This window comes from Colobus angolensis, unplaced genomic scaffold (assembly GCF_000951035.1).
Source record: "Colobus angolensis palliatus isolate OR3802 unplaced genomic scaffold, Cang.pa_1.0 Scaffold512, whole genome shotgun sequence".
NCBI classification, from domain to species: domain Eukaryota; kingdom Metazoa; phylum Chordata; class Mammalia; order Primates; family Cercopithecidae; genus Colobus; species Colobus angolensis.
This window is the reverse complement of record NW_012118622.1, coordinates 182,541-190,347: the sequence shown is the minus strand read 5'-3', so window position 1 is coordinate 190,347 and position 7,807 is coordinate 182,541. Positions and strand designations below refer to the sequence as shown.

Sequence of the window (7,807 nt, the reverse complement as noted above, 5' to 3'; positions counted from 1 at the left end):
AGGAAAGGGAACATCACACACCGGGGCCTATAATGGGGAGTTGTGGGGAGGGATTGCATTGGGAGTTATACCTGATGTAAATGACGAGTTGATGGGTGCTGATGAGTTGATGGGTGCAACACACCAACATGGCACAAGTATACATATGTAACAAACCTACACGTTATGCACATATACCCTAGAACTTAAAGTATAATAATAAAAATAAAAATAAATTAAAAAAAGAAAGAGAAGTGGATAGGGAAATGAGGTATATCTATACATCGAAATGTTATTCAACCTTAATAAGGAATAAAATTCCAATACATCGTGCAAAGAGGATGAACCTTGAAGACATTATGATAACTGAAATAAGCAAGACATGAAAAGATAATTATTATATAATTCCATTTATAAAAGATAGAATAGCCAGTTACATAGAGACAGAAAGTAGAATAGTGGGTGCTAAGGGTTAGGGGGAGAAGGAGTGAGAGTTACTGTTTACTGGGTACAGAGGTTTAATACAGTAAAAGGTGATAGTTCTGGAAATGAATAGTGTGATGTTTACACAACACTAAATTGCACACCTAGTTAATGATAAGCCTTATATTGGATATATATAAAGTGTCCTGGTAGTCTTACACTCTATAAATACACAGTTTTTGGCATAGCCCCTTCCTGCCATGCAGAACCCCAGAGGTGAATCTCCCTATGTCTCCAAGTGTGCATCACTCACTGTCCTCTGTGCTGTGTCCCACATGCTGTGCCAACAGCCTCATATGGCCAGTGACTTCAGAGCCATGACACAGCTCAAGAGTCTGCCCCAAGTCTCCTTCTCTTTTAATTTCCCTGCATCCTAGCCTTCACATCAACTGGCAGTTCGATTTAGCTGAATTCAGGACAAGCCACCAGGGCTCTTTCTCCACACTTGCTGGTCCCACACCACGTGGAGTCAGGCAGGGCCAGTCACTGGAGAAGCCCGGAGCAGAGCAGGGAGCAGTCTGAGCTGCTCCTCTCTCATCCAAGGGGTTTCCTACTTTCATTTGGGGGAAAAATGTGAGCTTGTTTCAAAGCCTCAGATGCTCCTTGTAGGTCATGCAGTAGGGAAAAATTAAAGACGTGGCAGAAAGTGTTGTGTTGGTGACAGTGAGAAGCAACTGGATCTTGAAGACTCTCCTTCTTGTCCCTCTGTGAAGCCTCTTCCACCACATAGGGCTCAGGGCTGACAAAGCCCCCACCCCACCTTTCTCAGGCTGGACACAAAGTCAGCCATGAGAAAACAAAAACAAGGAGAAGAGAGTCCATAGAGACAAATTGGGAGGGTTCAGTAGGATAATTTAGGATTTGCTTTTGCCAATGGGACACAGGCTGGGAATTAAAATGTTTTCCTGGGTCTTCTCTGAAAGGCAGATAAACTCCACCTAAAACCCTATTGCCAGTGATGCAGGGATCCACTTACCAGAGACTTTGATCGTCGTGACTGTGGAACTTTCAAGGCCAGTGGCTGAGTTACGAGCGGTGCAACCATAGATTCCGCCATGCTTTGTAGTAATTTGGCGGATAGAGAGCTCTTGTCCTGATTGCAGAAACTTCCCATTAAATGCCCAAGAATACTCTGCTGGTGGGTTAGATTCCGCGAAGCAGTACAAGTAGAGGTTTTCTCCTGAACGGTAATAGGGGGATGAAGATAAAATGCTGGGGACGTGCGGACCATCTGGAGTAAAAGAATAAAGTCACAGGTGATGTTGTCTGAAGGAAGGGGCTGTTCCTGGTCTCTTAAAGGGACACAGTGTCCCTCTGAGACAAGACACCCCCTCAAGGCCCAGCCAAATCGCTCCTGTGTTCACTGGGCCAAAGCCTGAGGTATTCATCTGTTTCTCCCATCACAGGCTGTAGACCCCAAGTCTCCAATGACAAGAGCATCTCCTCTCCTTATATTTTTGTTTGAGGCTGTGCATACCCAGAATTTCCCAGGGCAGGGAGTCATGGCCAGCCCTGGTGTCCAGAAACAAAAGTATCTGTACTTGGACCTGAGAGAGACTGAGATGCCTGGCCTGTGTTCATTTGGATTTTAGCGGGTGGCCTGGTCCACAGAGAAACCAAAGATACAAAGGACATCCAGGGTGACAGGGTCACTGGGGGTGCTAACAACTTGGTCCCATTTTTCACATTTTTAGGGGCCTGTGTCATTTCTTGTGGCATTGCCTAGAATGGGGATCCTGTTTTCACCAGGTTGCGTTAGCCTGGAACTGTGTGGATAACAGAGAGAAGATTGTCCTGTATGGTACCTTTGATTCCTCCATGGACATCCTTCAATCAGAGTTGGCATCTCCCTCCCCTCAGCCCACCCAGGTCCTTGAAAGCCAATAGCTGTTGCGTGTGTCACAAGACAGATGCATGATGATCTAAGGGCTCAAAGACTGTGAGGCCACCTGCTCTGTCTTAGAGAAGCACAGACTTTCTCAAGTGTGAATTGAGCAGCAGTGTTGGGTCATGGACAGACATGTCAGTGGGAGTCATAGTCCCTGGTACACCTCCCAGTCCCTCTCTAATCAGCTTTCTGGCTGGCTCACCTTGGATTCCTTACCTGGAATGTGCAACTGCTGGGCCTCTTCCAAATTCCATCCTACTTTGCCCCCCTAGATGTGATTTCTCTGCAGCTTCCATTTCCAAGGACATTCTAGAGATGAGTAATAATGGGACTACCCATTGTCCTGAAACCCTGAAGATACTGAGCAGCCTGGCCTAGGACTGGATGTTTCAGCAGAAATAAGACAGGGGAGACCAGAGTCCAGCCTGGAGGTCATTTCAGTCATCAGGCAGTGGAGGCACAAGGTAGGGCAGTTTTTTGCAGGTGTTTCATGATGACTTACTTGAGCCAGTGACCTCCAAAGATAGAGCACAGTGCAAGGAATGATGTGTAGAAAGAGTGAAGGGGACAGGCAAGAGTTGGTGGGTTTGGAACAGAACCATGTTCCCTGTTCTGGGTTCTTTAAGTTTCCTCTCCTTCTGCAGAGGGCAGGTGAGGACTATGTGGATCTTTCCAGAAATACATGTGGAGATTTGAAAATGCAGAACTGACTGGTGGAAAGGATGGGAATGAACTGCTGGAAATCTGGTCCTCATGGACCATGTGTGTTTGATGGATATCAGACAAATTTGGGGAGAATTTTTCCAAATATTTTCTTTCATTGGACACTCTACTCTCCGATTCCATGGGTTTGACTACTCTAGGGACCTCATGTAAGTGGATTCCAAAGTGAATCTGGGAAGAAACTGCTGGTTGTCAGGAGCTGGGAGTGGGGAGAATCAGAAGTTGTTCATGTGTGTGCAGTTTCAGTTATGCCAGATGGGGAGGTTCTAGACATCTGCTGTACAGCTCAATGCCTATAGTTCACAGAGACTGAGCATTTCTTATGCATAAGACTTACAACAAAAAGTGTTTTGGATTTCTGACATTTTTTCATTCTGAACTATTTGTCATATACTTACTGGTTTAGCATCCCAAATCTGAAAGATTCAAAATCTAAAATGCTCCAGTGAGCATTTCTTTTCAGCATCAATTAAGTATACAAAAGTGGGAGGTGATAGGCCAAATACATTCTTGCCCCCCTTTTTTTTTCTCTCACCACGTTTCTAGCTTGGTGATTAGTTTTTGATCAATTCCATAGTGGCAATGCTATGATTATATATTTTTGAAGGCTTTGGGATGTGAGAGAGGCTGATTGCTATTTTCTATGTCATCAAAATTTTCCACCTTTTCATGGTTGCATCTCTTTCTCAGTGTCTCTGTTGTGGCAGTCATTAATAAGAACCTGTCAGGTCAGATTTAGGACGGATTTTTGTAATTCTGCAAAAAAAATGTTACTGGGATTCTGGTAGTGGTTGCGTTGAATCTGCAGCTCACTTTAGATAGCATTGTCTTCCTAACAATATTGATTCTTCCAATCCGTGAGAATGAAATGACTTTCCATATATTGATGTCATCTTTAGTTTCTTTCAGTAATGTTTTGGAGTTTTCAGGGTATAACCCTTTGACCTTTTTGGTTAATCTTATCCCAAAATATTTTATTCCTTTTGATGTTAATGTGAATTGAAATTCTTTTCTTAATTTCCTTTCAGATTGTTCACTGTTAGTGTATAGTCTAAAGAGTGAACTAGAAAGAGTGAAGGGGACACACAAAGGCTGGTGGTTTTGAAGCAGAAACATATTCCCTGTCCTGGGTTTTTGATTTTCCCTCTCCCTTAGCAGAGGGCAGGTGGCTCTTCCCTGATAGCCAGATAGACTTCACTGGAAAACATGTTGCCAAAGCTCCAGGGATCCACTTACCAGGGCCTATGATCCTATTGATTGTGAGATTTGTTCCACCAGTGGCTGAGTTATGGATGAAACAGACATAGATCCCTCTATATGTTTTAGTGATATGGGGGATAAAGATCACTTGTGTTGATTGCTGGATGGATTGATTCCCATCAATCAGCCAAGAATGCTCTGCCAGTGGGTGAGAGTCTGTGAGGCAGGAGACCTAGAGGACTTCCCCTGTGTGCTAATAGGTGTATGAAGAAGAAATGGTGGGGGCATCCAAGCCATCTGGAGCAAAGAGTACAAAGTCACAGCTGATGTTGTGAGAAGGAAGGGAAAATCCTGGTCTGTGGAAGGGCCACAGTGGCCCTGTGAGCTAAGTCACAACACTGAAGTCCCAGCCAAATCCCTGCTGTGTTAACTGATGTGGAGCCTGAGACATTCACCTGTTTCTCCCATCATAACCTGTGGACCCTGAGCCTCCCTTGACAGGAGCAGCCTCTTCTCTCCAATTGTTGATCAAACCTAAGCCTACCCTTAGTAGTCATGGCCAGCTTTGATGTCCAGGGATAAAGGTCTCTGTACTTGGACCTGAGAGTGACTGGGAGGCCTGGTCACTGGCTATGTGTATTTGGGATGGCAGCCTGGCTCACAGAGGAACAGAAGATACTCACAGATGAGATTCAGGGTGACTGGGTCACTGCGGCTGGAACTCACTGGGTTCTTCATTTCACATTCATAGGGTCCTGCAATATCCTTTGTGACACCATATAGAGTGAGGATCCTGCTGTTTTCGAACAGCTGCCATGGGCGACTGATAGGGAGGCTCTGACCCTTTAACCACCACCGGTAGCTTACATCCTCAGTGTCAGGATCACAGGATAAGATCACAGTCTCTGTGCCCTCCCTGGGGTTTAAGTTGCTGCTGGAGATGGAGGGCTTGGGAGTCTCCACTGTGCAGATAACAGAGAGAAGATTGCTCTGTGTGGCACCTTTTATTCCTCCAAAGACATTTTTCAATCACAGATGGCATTTCCCACTTCTCAGCCCACCCAAGTCCTTAAAAGCCAATGGCAGGTGTGTGTGTTACAAGACAGATGCATAGCAATCTGAGGTCTCAGAGACTGTTAGGCTGCCTTCTGTATGTGGGAGTAGCACAGACTTTCTCAAGTGTGAATTGAGCAGCAGCATTGTGTCATGCAAAGACACGGGACCAGCAGTCACAGCCCCTGGTGCCTCTCTGAGTCCTTCCCTCTCTAATTGCCTGCCTGGCCCACCCTGTGGTCCTCACCTGGAGCATGCAGTGCTGGAATCTTCTTAGTTTCAGTTTTCTTTGCCCCCCAACGTATGTTTTCTCTGCAGCTTCCCTTTCAAGGACACCCTAGAGATGGATAATGGAACTTCCCATTGTCCGTAAACCCTTCGTATACTGGGAAGCCTGGCCTGGGACTGGGTACTTCAGCAGAAATAACACAGGGGAGACCAGAGTCAAGCCTGGAGGTCAGTTCAGTCATCAGGCAATGGAGCCACAAGGTGGGGCAGTTTTCCCAGCTGTCTCATAGTGACTGACTTGAGCCAGTGTCCTCTAAAGATAGAGCAGAGTCCAAGGAATGACCTACAAGGAGTGAAGGGGACAAGCAAGAGCTGATAGCTTTGGACTAAGACCATGTTCCCTGTTCTGTGTCCATGAAGTTCCCTTCCCCCTGTAGAGAACAAGTGAGGACTATGTGGATCTTTCTAGAAATATATGTGGATGTTTGTAAATGCAGAACTGACTGATGGAAAGGGCGAACATGAATAGATGATGGAAGTCTGGCCCTTACGGACCATTTGTGTTTGGTGGCTATTAGACCAATATTTGGGAATAAGTCTTGCAGATACTTTCTCTCCTTAGACGTTCTACTCTCTGATTCTATGAGTTTGACTATTCTATGCATCTCATCTCAGTGGATTCCAGAGTGAATCAGAGAGTAGAATAGTGGTTTCCAAGAGCTGGGTTTGGGAGAATAGGGCATTGTTCCGGAGGTGTGCACTTTCAGTTATGCAGGATGAGGAGGATCTAGAGATCTCCTGTACAGCTTTATGGCTACAGTTCATGCAGACAAAGTGCACCTTATGCAGAAAGCTTACAACCAGGTGTTTTGGATTTCTAACTTTTTTTTTTATTTTGGAATATTTGTAGTAGATGTACTGGGTTAGCATCCCAAATCTGAAAAATTTAAAATCCAAAATGCTCCACAGAGCACTTCTTTTTAGCATCATATAAGTTGTCAGAAGTGTTGGATTTGGGAGCATTTCAGATTTTGGATTTCAGGATTTGGGGTGCTCAATTTGTAATACTGCAATTTTCCCATAAAAAGTTGTCAGGAGTTTAGACGTCATGTTATGTTCTGACTCTAGTAACAAAACCAAAATAAATTTGGAGGAGACATTAAAATGTTGTCATAAGTGGAAATTTTTACTGATGGTCCAAACATCTAAGATCAATTGCTGGTAGTAGTATTTCTCTTGATATCCAATTAAGGTTTAGATGTAGGGTAAATTCCAGCAGGATCACATTATGCTCAAAGAAAGATGCCAAAGATGATTTGAAATTAGCAAGTCCTTAAGTAGAGAGAGTCCTGTTAAAAGGACAGAACTGGACAATGTGTCAATTATATAAAGGGAGGAATGATGCAGAATTAAAAGAAGTGATGTGTGTTATGTTAGTAAATATAGAAAGAACTCCCTGTTTCTAATTTCTGTGCAGAGTTAGGAAAAATGGGGAGGAGCCCAAAACAGGTATGTGAAATGCTTTCTTCATTTTCTCTTAACTTTAGGAAATGCAACTCGAGTTTCAGTTTGTGTGAAATAGGAAGTGTCTAAGTGATACACCAATGGCTCATGTGTCCCCCACACGAAGAACCCCAACTTATGAAAATGGCATCATCAGGAGGAAACAACTGTACATGGCATAGGCAGTAAAACCATCAGACAGCACCCCCTGGCCACATCTAACAGGTCCCCAAAACCACCAGTATTCCCATTACGTGTATGTTACAGCCTTGGTAGTCGTCCCACAACTACAAAATTTTAAAAATTGCTATTGTCAATACAAAATATTAAATATGAAGTAGAATATGTTGTTCCACCTTTTTTCCCCCTACTCTTTTTGAACTTTCCTGTTTCAGTTTTGCAAGTTTCTATTGATACATCCTCAAGCTAGGGATTCTTTCCTCCGCTGTGTGCAGTCTACCAGTAATCATCAAAAACGTTCTTCATTTCTCTAACAGCTTTTTGTTGTTTGTTTTGTTTTCCTGAGACAGTCTCGCTCTGTTGCCCAGGCTGGAGTGCACTGGCACCATCTTGGCTCACTGCAAGCTACAACTCCCAGGTTCATGCTATTCTCCTGCCTCAGCCTCCCATGTAGTTGGGACTACAGGTTCCCAGCAACACGCCCGGCTAATTTGTTTGTATTTTTAGTAGAGACGAGGTTTCACCGTGTTTGCCAGGATGGTCTCGATCTCCTGACCTCATGATCCGCCC

The 7,807-nt window shown here is 44.4% G+C and overlaps 1 pseudogene; it reads right to left on the bottom strand.

Moving 5' to 3' along the window:
• Positions 1 to 1,195: 1,195 nt before the first annotated feature.
• Positions 1,196 to 7,807, bottom strand: part of LOC105525022 — an 11,227-nt pseudogene continuing 4,615 nt past the window's right edge.